The sequence below is a fragment of the Castor canadensis genome, chromosome 2, assembly GCF_047511655.1.
Source record: "Castor canadensis chromosome 2, mCasCan1.hap1v2, whole genome shotgun sequence".
Classification (NCBI taxonomy): domain Eukaryota; kingdom Metazoa; phylum Chordata; class Mammalia; order Rodentia; family Castoridae; genus Castor; species Castor canadensis.
Window position 1 is genome coordinate 73,548,401 of NC_133387.1, and position 20,474 is coordinate 73,568,874.

Here is a 20,474-nt window from a genome sequence, read left to right on the forward strand (position 1 = left end):
TTGTGGAGATCAGCTCCTTGCTTTCCCCGCCTTCTCCAGTGTGCTTACAGCAACTCTGCCCCTCTACTGTGTGTTAGTTTTCAGTTCCTTGTTTATTGTTCAGTTTTTTTTTTTTTTGCAGGGAGGGGGATCAGTCTGCCCAGGATCTATGCTGGTTTATCCTAGGGGTGTCTGGGGAAATCCACTTGATGCTTGGTGCTCACCTGTTGGTCTGCTGAATGTCTCCCAAGCAGGTTTGGAGCTGGTGTATGGCAGCATGGGAGCCCTCCTGTTTTCTCAGTGTAATGCATGGAGAAGTTTTCCATGGGCTAGGGGTTCAGGGTGTTGAAGTTTTGATTCTTCTTGGTGTTTTTATTTCTGCAAAGTGTGGCTCCAGTGTCTCAACAATACTTTTGATTTATGGAGCTCACACTGTCTGCTTCTGCGCCTTAGTCACCATCTTGGATCCCCTCCACAATTGATTTCTGTTCCACAATTAAAATGTCACAGTTTAAAAATTAAGAAGAGAGCATGGGTATGTCCCAAAGAATTCCTGGATTCTAGTTTTTATGGTTCTTAGGTTTGATTTTATTTGCAAAATGAAGATCCCATTAATGTATAAATATGAAATTAGGTTTTCTATTTATGAAAAATTCTAATTATGAAAAGATTAGGATGTCATACATTTATTTTGAGACATTATTTTCCAAAGGAGATTTTGGATCCCCATATTTTGCAGACTTCAGCAGAGGTGACCACCTCTGTAAAGCATCAATAACTCCTTAACATCGGCTTCTAACTAAAGCTCTCCCTGTAATCCACTCACCAGAACCCGTGCCATGGTTTCTGGTTCTCCCAAAGAATGTCAAATACCCAATGTGAACATGTGCACTGATACAGCCATGCATTTTCTGTCCCCCTTTTCCTTTCTGTGTTAAACTTGGGTAGCATATCTTATTGTTACTAATATAAAAAAAATATATATAAAAAAAATGCCTTGGTCACCTCAACAGAGTAAGAGTTATTTGTATAATGCATTAAAATTATGAGATTTATCTCTCAGGTTAATATTCCAGGGAATGTGCAGATTGATATATATGAACATCCTTAGACCTAGAAAACAAGTTCCAGCTTAAACTTTAAAAAGAAAACTCCCTAGCACAACAATAATAATAAGAAACCCCCCAAAACTCATGCATTTTAATTGTACTTTCCACTAACATGCAATTAGCTTTCTTGATATTTGTCATTCTGGAGCTGAAGGGGCCTTTGATTATGTATTTGCTGTAGGGAGGCCTGTGTGTTTTCACACAGATAAGCCACATGGCCCAGGCGTCTTCAGATAATGCTCACTGTGTGTTAGAACCAGGTGCAGTTAGTTGGAAAGCACAGTTATCTAGAAGCTTCAACAATTTCTTGGAATTTATTTAATGGCTCAACTCTAGGTCTTCAAAGATGTTTGGTAGCTAAGGTAAATGTGTGACAGACTTAGCAGCATGTATTCCTGGGTCATGAGGACAGGGTGTTAGCTTAGCAGAAGGAGCAGGATACTTTTCCAGGACATATCCAGGGACCTACTCAGTTGGGGCTAATGCTTACTGAGCTGTGTACTTGTACCCTGTGACATGGGGGATAACTACCACTAGATTTTAAATTCAAAATTTCCCAATATTATTGCATAAGGTAAGTAAAGAAAAAATTGTAAATTTATTTAAAGAAAAGTATAAATAAAACTATACATGCTTATATTAATGTGTAAAAATGGCAAAAATTTTTAAAAGATTTTTTTGAGGACATGAATTTTGTGAAATGGTGTTGAAAACATGGGAGTACTAAAAGGGGGCAGTAGAAAACAGAACTATACTTTTACTATTATAAATAGTGTTTTATGGATTCTTATTCCATTTGAACTTCTTCCAGTTATCAAGTAAGTATCATTGTTCATAATTTGCAGGTGACAAAGTCTCAAATGAGTAGTAAAGCTGCAATTCAACACAGGTCTCTGCTTTCAAGGCCCACCAACTTTTGTCCTCAGGGTAAGAGAAAACAGAGAATAAGACTAAACAGAAATTTTGGAGTGAGGCTTGTTTTCTGGACCTGGCACTGATTGCGTAGGCAATTAGAACTTGTTGCTGTTACTTTTCATCTTTCATGGGCACAGGACTGACCACTTAGTTAGTTTTGTAAATGCCACAAACAAATACTTGTAACATGGGTAGTGAAAGATAAAAGTTGCTTGTCACATTATTATTTTTAATGTTTCAATCTAGCTCAGCACTTCATCAGATCAAAGCATAGCCACAAAAATAAAACAGGTGTTTACGAGCAGTGGCATTCTAATTTTATTCTATTTAAAGTGCATGGTTTTCTTTTGATCAACAATATTATTCTTTGAACTTAATTATGGGATTAATAGCATCTAACCACAGAAACCTAGTAATAAGTAGAAAAGCAGATGAGGAGGGAAAGCCCTATTAAGTTAAAAGCAGCTTTTTAAAGAAAGTCTTGTTTAAACTCATTATTATTTCTCTCAGAAAAGAGCCAGTACAAATGAGAGTGTTGATTAAGATACCCACTGTAGACAGTACATGCAAGTGAACTGAGGTGCTCTTTCTCTTCTCCTCAGGTCTCCAAACAACCACTACACATCCCACACACTTCCATATACACCACACCCACACATAACACACACCCCACATCACTTACACAGCCTCTGCATACTTGCACCCTAGGTATAACACATATGCACACACCATTCTATAAAGTACACATATGTTATCCATGCATGCACGAGTCACATGCATGTACACATACCACTCCACACATACCCACATACAATCACACAGACATTGTTTGTACCACACAAATGCACATTACTTCACACATGCCCTCATATTCTCACCTCTCTCTCTCTCACACACAGACCCCAAATGTATCAGGTGCATGTACTCACCATTCCACACAGCACACTTCTACATCTTGTACATGTAGCACCCACACTAACCATACTTCTCAAATGTGCGCAGGACTCCACATAAACACTACCTCTTGTATTCATGCCTTAGAAAATTAGAAAGGAGGGGAACAGGATTGTCTAATTGTGATTAAAGTATTTAACCTATACTTAACACATCAAAGTTGAGATGCTCTGTTGCTTCAAGCCCTGTTTCCAAATTGCGGGAAAGCATTAACTATAACCTGAGGCACTTATTAAAAATACATTCTTGGCTTTGACCCAAATTCTGGAGTCCCTGAAATCTGTGTGTTTAGTATGACTCCCAGGTAACTCTTTTTGAAAGAGGATTGATTCCCTAAGACCTGTTGGCACCTCAAGTGGAATAGGGCTGGGTTTTCTGATGAAGTTTCAGGACCCCATGGGCTGGGCCCCTTCCAAACCCCTCAGTGCTTTCTGGGATGATTGGAGGAGGCAGCAACCTCTGCCCCAAATTTGAGGTGAGGGGGTCCCTTCAAATTGGGTGAGGTCAGTCCTAGAAGGTCGGGCCTAAGGGCCAGGCTCCCCCACCCCCTTTCTACACTTGAAATGCCATCAGCAGCCACCAGCCCCAGGTGACCTAGAAACTTGCTGGGAATAAACTTGATCCCTGAGAAAAGATCTGTTCCAGAGGCTGAACCACAGCTTGGAGGCTGCTATGACCCAGGTTCACGGTGGTCTTGTCCACTGCCTTCCTGCAGGACCACAGAGGCAGAGGTGAAAAGGGAGGTGGGACAAACGAGGCTGCACTTGCCTGAGCTGCTGGAGTAGTAGGGGCCGTGCTGATGACATCAAGGGCTGGCCTTCTCTGATGGACCCTCTCAGCCTCATTTGTCCTCTACAGTCTGAGCAAAACACCAGGAGGAAGACCAGATGTGGCATTACAAAAACAATTTGAGAAGCGAAAATAAACTTTTCTAGACCTCTATATAAAAGACTTTTGATGTGCTGTGCTAAACAAAAGGCAAATATCTATCCGTTCTCTGTGGAAAATATTGCACAATTGCAGTCATGTGAAGAAAGAAAAAATGTAGTAAAAACAGTCAGTTAATATTAGAGTTCATATATGGTTCATATAGGTATTGTGATGCTTTTGATATTTACCAGTTTTCTAAATTTGTGTTTGTGGTTTCTTTTGTCATCTTAAATTAATAATCACTCTTATACTAAATTTTGTATTCATTTTTTAAGAAGTTCTCCAAATTATATAAACTGTCGTACCAACCAAACCTGGGCCTGTTCATGGAATTATAGAAAAAGAATAATCATCAAATTCCATCAAAGAACTTTTTTTTTTTCAGTGCTGGGTTTTGAACTCATGGCCTTGTGCTCAAGTGCTCTACCACCTGAACTACACCGCCAGTGCTTTTTGCTTTAGTTTATTTTCCAGACAAGATCTTGTAGCTTTTGCTTGGCCAGCCTCAGACTGTGATTTTGTGTATCTACACCTTCTGCATAATGGGATTACATACACCCCACACGCCCAGCTTGTTTTTGAGATGGGGTCTAACTAATAACTTTTTCCTAGGGCTAAACTCGAATTGTGGTCTTGCCATCTCTGTTTCCCATGTAGTTGGGATCGTAGGAACATACTCATGTGCCACCATACTAGGCTCATCAAAGGAACTTTTCATTTAGGGGAGATACAGCCTTGTCTAGCTATGAAAGTTTCCCACCTACTTCTCCGAAACATCAAATGTGCAGATTGAAACTTGTGTCTGTCAAGCTGAATCTGTCAAGATTTCACCCATATGATATTTCCTATTCATTTAGCCACTGCCTGATATTTGGCTTTGAATGTATTTTTCCAGAGACGAGAGGGTGCATTGATCAGTTCACCGAAGTATCTAGTTTCATGGGCTGACATGCTCTGTATGTTAATAACCTGGTTTATTTATCAGTCCTGTGTGAACTTTGTTATTGTGAATCTGTGTTCTTGAGAGTAAGCCACCTTGAGACAGAAAATCAATTTTTTTAACCTGGAAAAGGCTACTTACTAATGGGTAGATGTGGGACTGTGGTGTATGTACCAGGGCAAACAACCTGTAAAGAAGCTGATTAGTTATTTGGCAGAATGTATAGATTGTCCCATTGTAATCAAACTGTTCCTAGGCACAGTTTCAATTTTTTTTTTTGCAATATTCTCATCTTCCTCCATTATTTGAGGGAAATGGACAGACATTTTGTCAAGGAAATTATTTCATGATTCAATTTGTGACAATTTTGTGACTTTTTTTGGCAGTAGAGATTGAGCTCAGAGCCTCTTGCATGCTAAGTAAGCATTCTACCACTGAGCTGTACCCCAGCTCCTCAATTTGTGCCATTAAAGTGAAAGTTGATTATTATATTTTATTATTGTTAATATTGTCCCAAACTTTGGAGGCTAGCATTCTTCAAAGGATTTGTATGTATGGTGTGTGTTGTGTGTGTGTGTGGTGTGTGTATGTGTGTATGTACGTATGTGTGTGTGTGCTGTGTGTGTTGTATATATGTGTGTGTTTGTGTGTGTGTGGTGTGTGTGTAGTGTGTGTGTTGTGGTGTATGTGCTGTGTGTGTTGTGGGATGTATGTGTGTGTGGTGTGTGTGTGTGGTATGGTGTGTGTGTATATGTGTGTGCTGTGTGTGTTGTGTGTGTGGTGTGTGTGTGTGTGTGTGTGGTGTGTATGTGTGTTGTGGTGTGTGCATGTGTGTGGTGTGATGTGTAAGGATTATTTCAATGAGTTAGGTTGTTTTAGCACATGCCTCAGCCAAAGAAATGCTTTTCCCTCCCTTGTTTTAGGAAAATGTGTCATGAAACTACAAATGTAGTCTTGCAATATGGTTTTTGGAAAGTGTCTCACATTTTGTTTGTACCTATTCTTACATTTTTATTTCTTTATTTTTGGTTAGGTTTAGTTGCTCTCAGGCATGGAAGATAAAGGGCACCTACTGAACACTTCCCGTCTGGAGCTACATGTAGCATAAAGAGAGAATGAACCTACAGGAGCTCATCATTAATATAAGTGTTGTTCCACTTCACAGTTGACCAAGAACTACTGTCACCACTGCCAATGACAAGTGTGTAACTAAAGGCACACATGCTCTTAGGATGGACACCTGTAAGCCAAAGAGAGAACGACTGGCAGGACCATCAACTACTATGTAAATGCTACAGGTAACATGTTACCAAATTTCTTTATGATCTGATTTGAGTAATTCCTTAAATAGTCCTGTTAGAAATTCTAGTTTAGACACTGAGATGCTAGAAAATATTTAATCCAAGGAAGAATGCAGTATTTCAGTAGACTTTTCCACCAAAACCAGTAAGAGAACCTCCCGTGAAATCACAGTGATGGGCTGTAAGGAGTGTGGCGTTTGGATTCTGAGGTAGCCAATATTTTTGTGAATGGTTAAATGATTAAAAAAATCTGATTTCTTCTATATTAGAGTGAAGGAAATTTTGAGAGAAATAACATTTCTGTGGTTTTGAAGATAAAAATCCAGGTTGCTTCTGCTTCATTGGCTAAGAAAACATGCACAAAGAAAATATTAAGCTATCTCCATTCATGGCATAGATCATGCTGTTGCTAGTCAACTTCCTGTTACCTTTCTTACGTCAAAGTGATTGATGGCTTTTCCCCAAAGACTCTGTTGCTATAACAGTGGGAATAATGACATTTCCTTTCAGACAAATTGTGTGAATTGGCAAAACCTACTACGGTTTATTTTCTTTGCAAAAACCATGACTGGTCCTTTGTGTATGTGCCAGTTGGGAAATAGGGCAAATGTGACCTCGTTTTTACTTATAGGACTGATTAGAAGCCAAAAACAAAGGCTTATGAAATCCAAATCCAAGGGCGAAATTTCTCTCAAATGGCTTTTTTTTTGAGAGGGTGTGGAAACTCATCTATTTACTTAAATGTAGGGGCCAGTCAGACCTTGACTGAAACCAGATTTTTTCTTATCTTAAAGTAGGTTTTAAAGCAAGTGGCAGAAGACTTCAAATTTTATGAAAAACTGGAATTATTTTGTCAGCCACATATTGCTAGGAATTTTATGAAATATTTAAATTGATATGAAAAAGTTTAAGCAATATAATATATATTTATCTTACCAAAATAGTAGATACTCACTGGAGATAGAATTATTATTGGACTAACATCCTACAAAGTAGTTAAAAATTCATTTTTCTTTAGTTCTCTGTGACATTGGGGCATTTTCTGTTATCCAACCAAATGTAATGAAATGATTAAAATACAAGTGAAGCATTAAGATATCAAGTGAAATCATACAGTGCTCTGAGAGGACTAAAAAGATCCATTTGGATTTTAACATAGATTTTTATGTTGTAGATAACCAATGGCTCTCCCCCTTCCATCTTGGCTGCAGCACATGCACACACACACACACACACACACACACACACACACATGATTATATTTTCCCTTTGATGCATGGGATGTTAAGGACAGGCTCCAGTCCATCAAAATTACAGCACACCTGACAATTATGTCACATGAGCTTAGTGAGGTCCAGATTCCTACATTTGTGTTCTAAACTAAGAGGGATGAGCCAGAATAGTCACCCTTCTTTCCAGTTTGTGCTCTATTTCCACTCCCTTGCTTTGTTTTTCCTGATCATTGATGGAGTTTGGTTGTCCATATGGAGACACGTTTTATTTATTTATTTAATTAACTTTTTTTTTTTAAGTACTGGGGTTTGAACTCAGGGCCTTGTGCTTGCTTGGTAAATACTCTACCTACCACTTGAGCTATGTCCCAGTCCTGAAACATGCTTCTAACGAGACAATTAGAGAGGAGAGGGGTGTGTATTTGTGCATGCATGTGATTTGAAGAACCAAGTACATAATCCATTATTTCAATAAGGGATGTCATTCTGCCAGTTACCAATTAGTTCCTACTCAAGTTTGAAAGCCCACTTAAGTCTCTGCAAATTGTTCACACATAAGTAGTAAAGCATTATGACAAGGAAGACTATGGAAATCTAGCCAAACACAGGAGTTTGTCCATTTTTAGAACTGAATGAGATAATTGTTGTCCTACACATATATCTTGTTGGGCACACTATTTTTAAAAAATACTTACTATGTCAGAAGAAATGTATTTGCTTTCCAAAGAGACACATTCATATGTCAATGGAAATAAAACTTCAGACTTATAGAATTTGATCAAAGATATATCATAGTCCATACTTCTTAACAGTTTGAGGGCTGGTAGAGTAGCTCAAGTGGTAGAGAGCCTGCCTAGCAAGTGTGAGGCTCTGAATTCAAACCCCACAACCACCAAAACAATAGTTCAAAAGAGGTCTCCAATCAAAGCCTTACACAAAAGTCTGAAAACCTAGAGCTGTTTTGGTGATGATTATGGTGGTGGTGGTGGTATGAACGGAGGCCCACTTACCACCTCCAATAATAGCCACTTGAATCACCCCTTCAAATTGCTATATGGTTCTTCAGATCATGATTAGAAAACTATGTGTTATTTTGACTTTTTCATTTTATCGAGAGGGAATCAGAGGCATGGTCATTTAAATCACATTACTAGAACTGTCTAGGTAATTTGTGGTACATATGTGGCTCAAGTCCTGTATTCCTGACTCAGATTGGGGCCACTTCAGCAAGACACATGAACTCTTGTATGTCTACCTATTGATCATAATATTAATATTGTGTAATGTTAATATTTATGATTTTATATGAATTTTGGGGAGGCACAGTATTTTTAACATGTCCCTTAATTTCCAAACAATTTATAAACTTCAATTTCTGAATCATTTGAGCAAAGAGGTCTAGCTACTATAGATATTTGATCAAAAAATACTCCATGAATATCTTTTATTTGCTATTTCTGAATTAAATCATCCCATGGATGGTAAAGAAAATATAAATAGCTTAAAAGAGCTTCTGTGTATATCCAAAGTTCAAGTTGGCTACGGGTCAGCAATTTGCAATTGATAAAGAATAAATACCATCCTCTTTTAAGCTCTTTTCCCTAGTTAGCTGTCTGAAATGATTTCACAGCTCAGTCAGGAATGCTAGCTGAACATTCACAAATCCACTGTGGAGACTGAAGAAGCCGGGAGAATGTTTGGCCTTGTGACAACTGCAGAATTTGAGTCAAAAATAAAAGTACTTCTGGTGATTCCCTATTGGCGCTGGGAGTGCCTTCCCAGCCCTGGAAGTTATTTCTTTGTGCTCTGTTTTTAGAGCTTTCTAGCTGTGGTACGGTATTTGAGTCCATCTTTAAAAAAAGCTCCATTATCTTTCCTACTAGTCACTTCTGGTTGGCCATTTTGGGACAAATGATTGGTGTGTGGATTTTGTTTTTGTTTGTTTTACGAATGCTTGCAGACTCTAAAGCAAGGACTTGCTCACATTTGGTCTCCATGTTATTTGTTCTCTATGCAAACTGATCCCCAGAGTCTCATAGCACATTCTCTTTATAATTTCCTATGAAGTCATTATGTCTGCCTTGAGCCATTGACTCATTTCTTGCTATCAAGATGTAAACTGTTTGAGAGAAACATACTCCTATCTAAGTAGGCGTGATTTAATTGTCCTGCCACAGCACACGTGTACAAAGACAGGTGCAACCAGGAGTGTCATTGGCCTCCAGGGTCATCATTCATGAGCCTTCAATTAAATTGCTCATTGCACACTGCTGTCTGACAGCAGGTAGGAGGAAGGCCAGATGGAAGGCAGGTGAAATTATTATTAGGGGTGAGGCATTGCAACATTGTGGACATGACTGAGGTTGTAAACCTCAAGTACTAAGTCCATAAACACTGAAGAGTAACTGGGCTGGCTCAACAGGATAGGGGAGTGGGAAGAATGCAAAGACTGTGTTCAATCTCTCTTTTTATTTCATTTTCTTCCTAGACATCAACCCTTTTCTAGCCATTTCACTTCTTTCACCTTCAGGATTCTCCCTTTAATATTTTGCCAAATAGACATTAGATCCTGGGCAACTTATCTTTCTCTTTAATATCTTTAGTTGACTCTTACCTGCCCTGCCCTCTGCCAAGAAAATAGCTAAACTATTTTGGGTTAAAATGCTCAAGTGCACTAGATTAGTAAACAGTGTGTGAAGAGAAAAGCTGATAAGCTTTAGAATCAAATAGTCCTGGGTTCACTGATTCACCTTGTATTTTCTGTGTGGCTTTGGACAAGGATTATAATTTATGATTTATAGGGTCATTCAAAGATTAAATAAGGTAAGATATTCACGGGAACTAGTTTTAAAACATTAGTTTCTTTTCCAATTTGCTACCCAACATTTGTGGGTTGTCAGCAGTCCTAATCTCTGAAGTATGTGATGGTAGAAAGACATTAAAAAATGCAGATTTCCAGAGACAATTCCTTCGTGAAGGCTTTTCCGATTATAAATGTGATTATGTTGGTGTGTTGAGAAGTAAGAATAGGCAGAGACGCTTCATTATGTATGTTGGTTGTCTTCTGATTGAGCTTCCATTTACCCAGCCTGACCTTTGGCCCAGGAAGCTGACTCACTTATGAACCTTATCTGTTGGTTCCCTCAGGTTGGGCTCAGCCATGAGGAACCCCTGTAGGAGACCTCAAGGTATTTATTTCTCTTGATATATTATGAGAGGTCCAAAGGTAACACTGTTGACAGAGGCAATTGAGGCTGCTGTGCCTTTGTGTTTCCTGTTGGATTGGAGAATATGGGAAGGAAAACGAGTGGCCTCTGTGCCAAATCCCACAGGGCTGCTGTGCTGTCCTTGGAAGGGCACTTATCCTTTCAAGGCAAACTTTGCTATGTGACTCTCTCTTCTTGGTTCTAACTACTCCTTCCTCTTGGCAGGACCTAGCCTTTTGGACCTAGGACGTTCATGTACTACCCGCTCAACATTCTTGCAACACCCATTGTGATTTTCCTACACCCAGACCTCTGTAAATAGTCTTTTGTAAATAAATCCTCCCAGACTCTCCTAATTTGAGCATGCCATCTGTTTCCTGTTGGGATCTTGATTTATACAGTAAGGAAACCCTGTGGAACTGAAGAGAACTAACTCCTGTAATCCAAGTTCACAAGGGTAGCATATCAGGCTTCCAAAACTTGTAGCTGTGCTCCGTAGGACTTGTTTTGACTTGAAGTGTGTGTGAATAACAATCATTATTGTTTAAACCTCTTCTGTGATCTTCCTTAATGCTTAATCAATGTTATTGGAAAACAGAATCCAAAACCAGAAGAGAAAGATGAAGAAGGACATCAGGATGGATACAGATTGTGTGGAGTGATTTTCATGGGGAAAGTCAAGAAAATTTGTGGAAATAAATTTGAGTTTTCCTTTACAATTGTGACTCTGACTTATGATGAATTTTCCCTGAGCTTGGTGCTGCATCTGGGTACAAAGAGCTCTCAAATCCCTTATACTGGGTGTTGGAAAAGTCCTACTTGGACTATTAGAAACTAAACAAACATTACTAAGGCATCCTTTGCTAATTTGTGAGTTCTTTCTTCCTATTATCTCTGGTTCTTTTCAATTTGGTTTTGGCAAGAGTAGATATACGAAGAAATTATAGGCCAGGTGTAGTGACTCAGGCTTGTAATCTCAGCTACTTGGGAGGTGGAAATAGGAAGATTATGGTTTGAAGTCATCTTGAACAACAAGAACAAAAATAAAATTAAAAAAAAGGGGAGATCCTATCTCAAAGAACAAGTCAGATGAGGTGGTGCTTAAGAATCCCAACTACATGGGAGGTGGAGATGGGAGGGTCATGATCCTAAGCCAGCCCTGGGTAAAAGTTTGAGACCCTATTTGAAAAATAACTGAAGCAAAACTCAAGTGCTGGGAGTATGACTCAAGTGGTAGCAAGCATGAGGCCCTGAGTTTTTTTGCCAATACTGCCAAAAAAGAGAAAAAAGGGAGAAGTTAAATGAATGGGAAAATAGAGTAATGGTGCAGATATAGGTAGACTGATGATAACCAGGACATGAGAGTTTTAGACCCAAGCTGAAAAACCCAGAATGCAGACAGAATTTAGATTTTATATGAAGAAACTGTTATTGGGCCAAAGAAAAATCTCTTTTTAAAAACAAAACAAAAGGGGACCAGGAACTAGAGAAAAGGTTAGATCAAAAAGAATTAACCTAGAAGGTAACACACACGCACAGGAAATCAATGTGAGTCAACGCCCTGTATAGCTATCCTTATCTCAACCAGCAAAATCCCTTGTTCCTTCCTATTATTGCTTATACTCTCTCTACAACAAAATTAGAAATAAGGGCAAAATAGTTTCTGCTGGGTATTGAGGGGGTGGGGGGGGAGGGAGGGGATGGAGTGGGTGGTAAGGGAGGGGGTGGGGGCCAGGGGGAGAAATGACCCAAGCCTTGTATGCACATATGAATAATAAAAAAAAAAATTTCAATTTAAGTAAAAAAAAAATTCTGTAGGTGTTTTTTCCTATTCTTTTCTTTAACAACAAATTGATGAGTATGGCAAGGCAACATTGAAAGTATCAATTTTGCTCCACCTGAGGCTTGAAAATTTTATTCTAATCTGAACTTTGAATATCTTTTTTACCTTATATGATTCATTTGACAGTAATTGTCTCAAGAAGAGATGGATAGCTCTTTGCTGGCAGTCTTCCCTTCTGTTAGTGAACAGATATCTGGCAATATTTTAGATATTTGCCTTTTGATTGGCCTAACAAGTCTAGTGATGGATGTTTAGCACCTCCACTCACTTTTTTTTGTGCAGAACAAATAAGTGTAGTTATGGCTATATGTGAACAAGAAGGACAAGATTATTTTACTGTATGTCAATTAATATAAGAAAATTAATAGAGAAAAGATGGCTCTTCAGAAATATTTGTTTAATAAGACAACATAACACCCATTAAGACAGGATGTCCTCAGTCCTCCTTCTTCTAATGACTATTTATTACCCTAATTTTCTTACTTCCCCATGGGGGAAAAAAATCTCCATTTCACATTAATTAGGGAAGAGTTAACTATTTCTCTTGTATGATTATTTTTTCTCAGTCTTCTTTTGTGTAGACTTATTTTTGGTTGAGATTATATTCGATGTTTAAAAAACTTTTAACAAAGTCTTTAACAAGAGGTTACTTATTTTGGAATGGAGGTAGGTATTGTTGGTACACAGTGACATGGTTTGAATAGGTGGTCTTAATATGGGTTTCAATAGAACCAAAGTGATCCATAAGAATACTTGATGTTATAGGAGTGCTCTGATATGCAAAGAATTATGTGTAAATGCAAATGTGTTCTTGTCATTCTCATGTGGGTTTATAGCTTTCAATGGATTCCTGAAGGGATCCATTAAATATCAATTAAAAATTATAGGCAAGTGCTGGGGTCTGAACTCAGGGCCTTGTGCTTGCTAGGCAGGCACTCTACCACTTGAGCCATGCTACCAGTCCAGTATCTTTGTGTGTGTAGGACTGGAATTTGAACTCAGGACTTCACGCTTGCAAAGCAGGTGCTCTACTGCTTGAACCATACCTCCACTCTGGTAGTTTTTCTTGATAGTTCTAATATGGATGATTTAATTGTAAGTTTATTCATGGATCCATACTGCGATGGCTTCATTATTAATTTCTCTGACATGCATGTAGTGAGAGCCTATTGTGGGATATCAAAATAAATTACATATTTGTCCATGTCAGTAGGTGCAAAAGAGGATGGAATACAAGTGTTTCTAAGGTAAGCCTCCTGAGATCCCCACAGCTCACAATAGCAAAGAGGCACGTACAGGATGGAGTACAAACATCAGAAGCCACTTTTCACAAAGTATTCCTCAACAATTACTTGTCATAATGTTTACAAAGCCCACTATTATTTTTCCTAAATATTAATATATATACACATTAAAATATTTGAAAAGGGAAAAAGGGCATATCATGGAAATAAGTTCCCTTTGAATCTCAACCCAGTACTCTGGGTTATTTGCTCTAAGACAAACATGGCCATGAAAGATCAGATCTGTTTCCTGCTCACAAATACCTTTAACTTATTCTAAGTTAAAACAGATTAGTGATCAGAAATCATAGCAGATGCCAAACTATGGGTTGCCAGTTAGCCAGCTCTAAGTTATAATTCCTGCCATACAGAAAGAATTAAAACTTTTTTGGGTTCAGTATTATAAATATTATAGGTTATTAAATGATGTACTTTTTATTTTTGAACAGTTACTTTTAATTTTTTTTGTGGTATTGGTGATCAAACCCAGGGCCTTGTGCATGCTAGGCAAACACTCAATCATCAAGCTACATCCCTAATCCCAGTTTAGTTACTTTTGATTAAAAAAATACATGCATTTGGTAAAAATACATGAGTGGTGAAAATGGGTATAATGAAAAGGCAGTTTCCCCTTCACCCTACACTACCAACCTTCCACCTCCACCTCAGTTCCAGAAATAAGCACTGCTAGTGATTTCTTCTGCATTTCTCTAGAATTTTCCATTTATGTAATATATATAAATGACTTATTTGGAAAAATGTATAATTGCTGGTTTTACATCAACAGAAATGTATTACACATGGTGTCCTGTATACTGTCATTTTTCCTTATCATTTTACTTTTGCCATACCATTGTTAGGTCTATTTCACTACATTCAGCAGTGGTACAACATTAATTTATTTACTTACCCAGTTCTGTGTCCGTGGGTATCCATATTTTATCTACTATTTGGTTTAATGGACTCTGAAGCGAGTACCTTCTACTTCTATTTTGCTTACATATTTGAGTTTCTCTGTGGAACTGTTGAGTATGATATGCACATTTAGAATTTTGATAGTCAGCTGCTAAATTACCCTCCAAAAAGAAGCTGCACTATTTTCACTCAAACCAGCAATGATGGTAGTGCCTATTTTTTCCAGATTCTCAATGGCATCAGGTATTATTAACATTTTCATCATTGTCATAGCAAAAGATAAAAAAGATCACTATTTTTCTTTTCATTGATTTAGTTTCCACTTTCCCTATAGAATTATTGTTAAGTTACAAAGCATGAAATTCTACTTGTGCTTTTGTTGGTAACCATATTGACTTAAGATTTCACAGAGATATCCCATCATTACAATTTTGTGTCTTTATATCCATGAACAAGATTTATTTCTATTTATTCCTTATTGAGGGGAGTGTAGTATGAGAACTTGACATAAGCACAGCTGTTCAAATAATCTGCAGGCTGAGTTGGCACGACTCTAGCCCCAGAAGGGGGTGAGGGCAAAATGCTGCATGGCTGATTTTCCTAAGATGTTTACATTCAGAGAGTAGTGATCACAGGTTTCTCCTGTTACATTGTCATGCCCCTCCTGGAGAACTGTGGCTCCACCTCCTTGTTTGCCACTGTATATAAAAGACTTGCTGAAGGAGGATATGGTTGGCTGCTTGTGAGGTTGGCTGCCACTGATGACGCTGCTGGCAGCTGCTGTTGTGTGTCTGAGAGTCTAAGGACTGAGACTTTACGAGTTATGCTAGAGACTAGGGGAAACATGGGCCAGTGCGAGTCTAAGAACAGAGAAGAAGAAAGGCTTTACAGAATAAGAAAGAAGTAAGGTTTTAGAGAAAAAAAGCAAAGTAAAAGAAGAGAAGCGAAGTAAAAAAGAAGTAACAAGGCAGTTGTGCATCTCCATACAAGCATCCAGCACACCTGACCCCAGCTTTGTGCATATTTGTCTTCTGTCTTTTGTCCTTTCTACATCTCCAGTCACCCCCAGTTAGGTTTTTAGGACAGAAACTCACACAGGTGTGAGACCTTATTAGAATTGACTTTACCTTGGCAAGGAACATTTTATTTATTTATTTCTATTATTTTTCAGTTGTGTTGCTTTTACAAAGGACATTGTTTGTTGTTTTGCATTATGTATTTTTTTAATGTAGGCAAGCTGTTGATTTCAAAAAGCTACTTTTTAAAGTAACCACATTTGTAAGTGCTCCTATGGCTTCTGATAATGTTTCAGTTGATTATTTTGTGTTTGTAGGTAAATAGAGTTATTTCAGGGGCTATATGTCGTGCAAAAACCTTTGGGATGTGACTTTGTTCTACAATTTGTTGTTGTCATGACTAAGATTCTCGTTGTCTTGATGCAGGCATCTGTATTCTATCCCACAGTGGCCTTGGCAATTGAAAGCCTCTGTTGCAGGGACAAAGTATCAATCCTTGTACTATAGGTGCTATACCACTGGTCCCTTTCTCTGTCCTCCCCAAACATACATATGCATGCACTTGTTCATGTATATATGCACACATGTATGTACACATGCTGGTACACATGTGTATAAACACATGCATTTGTGTATGTAGCACTTTTAAATTTTAACTTATTTTTGGTGCTGGTAATTGAACCCAAGGCCTTGTCCATGCTTAATGCATGCTCTTAATACTGAGTTACACTCCCTTTTTAAGGATTTTTAACTTATTTTTGAACAGATAATATAGTGACATGGTACAAACATTTAAAAGTATATGATGTATAAAAAATAAAGGTAAAAAAATCTCTCTCCCACCTTTGACCTCAGACCTCAGAGTCCCCTCATGTGTTAACCCATCCTATCAACTTTTAGGAATTCTTTCAGAGTTATTCTGTGCACACACAGGCAAATCTATACCCATATTTGTTTTATTTTTCACACAAATGGTATACACACTGCTGTATACCATTTTATTTTGGGGGTGGAAATACAAGGATGGGGAAAACAATAACACAAGACCAAACATATTTTGATTCTCTTCTTGGTGAACAGATCTGTTTTCTTCAGGTTTTGCTCATAGTTTACTCTGTCGTGGATGCCAGACATCAATTCTTAGGTGCTGGGGTGCAAAACAAGGTGATATAGGCCATTTTTCTCTACCTGTCTCACAGGCTGTTGGTTATCTGGCCAGTCTGAGCTGCTTCTGGCACATTCCATGGGCTCCTCACTTTCTTCCCTATGGGGCAAAACAGTGATCCATTGTACATACCTAGGCATGTCTAGATCCAGTTTTGGACTGATGTTATAGTGTGTGAATTGGCACAAGCCAGGTAATCAGGATCTGTTGTGAATGATGGCACACATTCATTCCAAAAGTGCTCACTGCTAGCTCAGTATCAAGGCTCCGCAGGATGCAATTAGAGGGATTTCAAAAGACCTCCACTCTCCCTTACACCATAACACTCCAGCCAGACTATAACATTAGTTTTCCTTTACTTCCCCTTTGACCATATTCTTTAGCGTATAATTCAGAAATCAATGCATCTTTTATCTTTAATCCCATAGCAAAAGGGTTTCATTCTGGTTGGTCTCGAATAGCAGAATAATTTTTATGTAATGGAATGGCAAAGTTTTTTGGTCATCAGATACATAATTGAATGGAATTCTGTGTGCGTGACATCTTATGCAATTAAGATTATACTATTAGAATGTAAGCCTCAGAGGTAGGGCATGGTGGTGTAATTTTTGTGCATTTCCTTAATGCCTGCTCTGCTTGTCGCTTTTCTTTTGCTGTGACAAAATACCTGAGAAAGTCAACAAAGGGAGGAGCTATTTATTTTGACTCAGTTTCAGTGTATGGTTGGTTGGGTCCTTGGGGTTTTTTTTTTTTTTTTTTTTTTTTTGGTTTGGTGGCACTGGTGTTTGAACTCAAGGCCTCCCTCTTGCTAGGCAGGCACTCTACCACTTAAGCCACTCCACCAGCCTGGTTGGGTCCTTGACTATTGATGTAGAACATCATGATGGGGAGGAGTGGCAGAGCAAAACTGCTCACCTCATGGCAGCTAGGAAGCAGAACCAGAGAGGGATGAGAGGAAGGGTCTGGGGACAAGATGTACACTTCAAAGTCATGCCTCCAGTGACCTACTTTCTCTGACCAGTCCACCTTTCAACAGCCCATTCAATTATGAGCCCCATCAATGGATTAATCCATTGATGAACACCCCCTGATCCCATCATCTCTTAATAGTGTCACCAAGCCTTCAACATGCGATCCTTGTGGGGGAACACTTCATATTCTAACCATAGCACATGCCTTTTTAAGAAAACACCAAAGAGTTTACTGAGATATAATATACCTACATATAGTCTATAATTTAAACATATCACTCAATGTTTTTAGTACATTTAGTACAACCATCATCATAATCAAATCAGAATATTTTCATCACCCTGAAAGAAAGCTTAGACATTTTAGCAGTCACTACCCACCCTTATCAACCACCACTGTCCCACTGCCTAACCCTAGACAACCACTGATCTACTTCCTGTTTTTATAGGTTTGCCAATTCTGGACGTTTTATATAAGTAGAACCATATGACAACATATGGTCATTTACAATTTCTTTCATTTATATTTTTGAGGTTGATCTATGTTAGTATGTAGTGATACATTTCTTTTGTTGCCAAATAATATTTCATTGTATGGAATGTACATGTATGATGATAGTATTTATTCTTCAGGCTTTGAACATATGGGCTGTTTTAATTTTTAACTATTATAAATAATGTTGCAATGAACATTTATGTAAAAGCCTTTTTATGAATACATGCTTTCAGGTTCCATGAGCATATATTCTAGGAGTTGAATTGAGTAACTTCATGTTTTACATTTTTAGGAACTTCCATGCCACTTTTCCAAAGTGGCTGTGCCATTTTATAATTCCATCAGTGTGCGTGAGGGTTTCAGCTTCTCTACATCCTCATGAAAAATTTATTGTCTGCCTTTTTTTTTTATTATAACTATTTTCATGGTTGTGAAGTGGCATCTTGTTGTGGCTTTGATTTGCAGGTCCTTGGTGATAAATCATGTTAGAGATCTTTTCATATGCTTAGACTTTTGTATGTATTTTTGTGAGAAATGTCTATTAAAATTACTTATCAATCTTAACTGGAGTATTTGCTTCTTTATTACTGAGTTGTAAGAGTTCTTTATATTTTCTGTATATTAGACTTTTATCAGATATTTGATTTACAATTATTTTCTCCTGTTCTCTGTGTTGTCTTTCTTCAGATATATTATGAAGCAAAGAAGTTTTTAAATTTGACCAAGTACAGTTTATCTGTTTTTCTTGATCTCATATGATTTTGATGTAGTTTATAATTTTAGCCTTTTACACTTATGTTTATGGTCCATTCTGAGTTAATTTTTTTGAGTGATTTGAAGGTGGCCAGTTTCTTTCTTATAGGGATATATATAATTTAACACATGCAAATGAATACTCAACAAGTAAATAATTGCCTCCTTTAAAAATCACCTTAGATCTTTAATTCTCTCCCTAATACTCTGTTTAGATTGATGAAGGATAAAATAAGCTCTACACAGGAAAAAAATGTAGGCTTCAAGTGACATTTTATGTGATACATCAAATTCATTCATAAAAAATGGTTCTTAGAATAGATTTTAACATTTATTTTGCTAAATTTCTTCTGTCATGCCACAAAGGGACTTATTTCCATTCCATAACAAGAATGGGAATCCTCTCTGAGTCACTTCTTTGTTGCAGTGTGTAGAATTACTTATTTGGTTATTCCTATATTGAGTTCATTCAGAAAAGTTTCTCCACTTGAATGGCAACAAAACACTTTTAGAATGAATAAAACAAAAAATAAGTATAATTTTAACTGCTTTGGGAAAATACAGTTATTTATTTGTTCTTATTTTTGTTTTTACCAGATTATATGATTTAAACTCTTATATACAGTTAGAAAGTATTAAGTCATTTAAGTACAGATATTGAAAAAGGTCCAACTTTATTCTCACAGAAAGGAAACAGATATTTTCTAAGGGAAATACATATCTATTAAATAAATTTTAATATTGTTCTTTCACCTTGAACAGAATTGAAACAGAAAATTGATGGAACTTAAGATGTCATTTTTTTTTCTCAAAAAATTCTCAATTTTTGAGACTGAACCCAGGACCTTGTACATGCTAGGCAAGTGCTCCACCACTGAGCTGCATCCTTAGCCCCAACAGGACAAATTTTAAAGAAAGAGGATAGTGACATTTACATGTTGCAAAATTAACTATTGAACATACAAATGCAGTTGACATATATGTTAAAGATGCACTTAAAATGACTTGAATAGATAATTTTTGGTGAAGTTATTCCATGTAAATGGCTTTATGTTTGAATACATCAAACTTTACCTGTAGAGTCAACAGAGCTCACTGTATTATGAATATTACGTATTCAAGTCCAATTGTCTGCATGGGTTCCAGATGGCTATCCAGGGAAAACAAAGACATTGCACCACCAACAGCAATGCATCATAAATCAACTTAGCCTTCACTTGCCTAGCATTCCGTGTGCAAAAGATGTTCTCTCAGCTATTGATGACCTCTAACCCCAAAAAGTTTTGGTCTAATACTTCAATGAACTTTAACACCCCCCACCCATACCCTAACCTTTCGATCTGTCTTTCTACCTAATTATTTAATTCTTTTAAAAGATGAGTCATGAGGTTTTCATCCTCATGACTCATTTCATCCTGGTTTTCATCCTGGCTTCACATCCATTATAACAACTGGGAGTGATTTTG

General features: G+C 37.6%; 1 long non-coding RNA gene across 3 annotated transcripts in view; it reads left to right on the top strand.

The window, feature by feature from the left end:
• The first annotated feature begins 664 nt into the window (after positions 1-664).
• LOC109680712 (uncharacterized) overlaps positions 665-20,474 on the top strand; it is a 59,200-nt gene continuing 39,390 nt past the window's right edge. The window contains exons 1-4 of one of the 3 annotated variants that reach the window (XR_012441871.1): positions 665-1,662; positions 1,934-2,015; positions 5,993-6,125; positions 11,165-11,331. This is a non-coding gene — a long non-coding RNA (uncharacterized lncRNA). Of the gene's footprint in view, positions 1,663-1,933; positions 2,016-5,860; positions 6,126-11,164; positions 11,332-20,474 lie in introns of those variants that run through there. The other 2 variants (XR_012441869.1, XR_012441872.1) reach the window with 2 other exon arrangements.